Genomic DNA, 1,646 nt, shown 5'->3' with positions numbered 1-1,646 from the left:
AGTTGAGTTTAGTGGACTGGAGGTGCAGTTGATGGAGTTGTGTTCAGTTTAGCTTTGTTAAACTAGTTGTATTTAGTCTAACTGGAAAATAGACTAGAGATGAGTTGGGTGAATTAGTTATTAATTAATTCACAAGTTATTAACTCATAATGCAACTATAGAATACATCAGTTAACTCAATTGCATGTCAGTGCATGTTCAATTCAGCAGGGACAGGTGTTAGAGGATCAGATTGCTATCAGTTGTGACTATAGCTGTGCATGATGATTTGAACAATCAGAGGGATTGAGTATGCCAATGAATTGGCCAATATCAAGAATTGTAGCCTGTGCTCACGTCCAACAAAGTGTGAGTGATTATTTGCAGGTCAAATACGAGTTTGGTAAGCCATTCTCATCAGTTCTTGAGCAGGTATTGAGCTGTGGAGGCAGGCAAGCAGTGGAATAGATTTGGAGATCAGATCTGAGCTGTATTGTGTGTAACAGGTGGAGCTGGTACTGGATTGCTTGTGATAAGCATTGTACTTTGTAATGTTACATTATTCAATCAATATAATATACAGATAGTTGGGGTTTTTAGCGAGATTCTTTCCCCGGGATACATACTGTGTTAATGAGTTTGATTGATGCTTCTATGTGTGCCTGTGAATGTTTCTGCTTCTGTAAATTGATGATCAATGTAGAGGAGATTATGTATTATACATGTTCCGCTTATAATTGTATGATCAGGATAATCTTTGTGAATACGTGTTAAATTATTCAAAATTTCTACATGGTATCAGAGCTGCTTGATTTGTAGAAGAGATTTTTACAGGATATCAAGCGAGGATTGATCATCAGATCTATTATTCAGGAAGTGTTTACATTTTATTTCTTCAGGTAGAGTCTATAATTGGGCCAGGTAGCCTCTGGATTCATCCTTCTTTTGGAAGGTGAGATATCCAGTGAAAGCCCATACAGTCGATCTCCGTACAAGAAATATTGTGTTCTCACGAATTCTAGATCGGAAGAGGTTGAGTTTTGAGCTGGTGGAATTCGGATTTAATTCCAAAGCAAGAGATAAACTCAGAAACATTCAGTGTGAGAATGGAGACAGTATGCCCCAGTATCTCACGAAGTTCACCCAATGCCGGGATGAGCTGGGAAGTGTGGGGGTGACTGTCGGATGAGGATGGTGAGTCTAGCACTCCTTGGTATTCCGAAGAGTTGGCATTCCTATTAGGACTCTGTCAATGGTCGGGAGAAATTGCCAGGATGGGAAATATTGTGGTCAGATCTTGTGCAAGAGGAGATTAGACGGAGCACCAGAGACGGTTCTTCATCCATGCAGGATGAGGAGAACTGTGCCTTAGCGAGTAAGGCGAAGAAGGGGAAGGGGAAGGTTTCTCTTTCCGAATCCAGTTCTTCCAATGATGGGAAGAAGGTTGACAAGGCGAAGGTGAGATGCTTTCGTTGTCATGAGTTGGGTCATTATGCTACTAATTGCCCAAAGAAGAAGTTCAAGAAGGGATCCGGGGAAGGATCTGAAGGTGAGGCACTTGCTTCACAGTTTGAGTTGGACTTCACACTCTTCGCATGCATGGTTTCATCCATGGTGGGAAGTGGTTGGTTTCTTGACAGTGGAGCTTCTTTCCACATGACTGGTGA

This window comes from Pinus tabuliformis, chromosome 5_1, assembly GCF_031772625.1.
Source record: "Pinus tabuliformis cultivar Carrire ecotype Pingquan chromosome 5_1, CPIR1, whole genome shotgun sequence".
Classification (NCBI taxonomy): Eukaryota; Viridiplantae; Streptophyta; class Pinopsida; order Pinales; family Pinaceae; genus Pinus; species Pinus tabuliformis.
Note: the sequence above shows the minus strand (reverse complement) of the source record.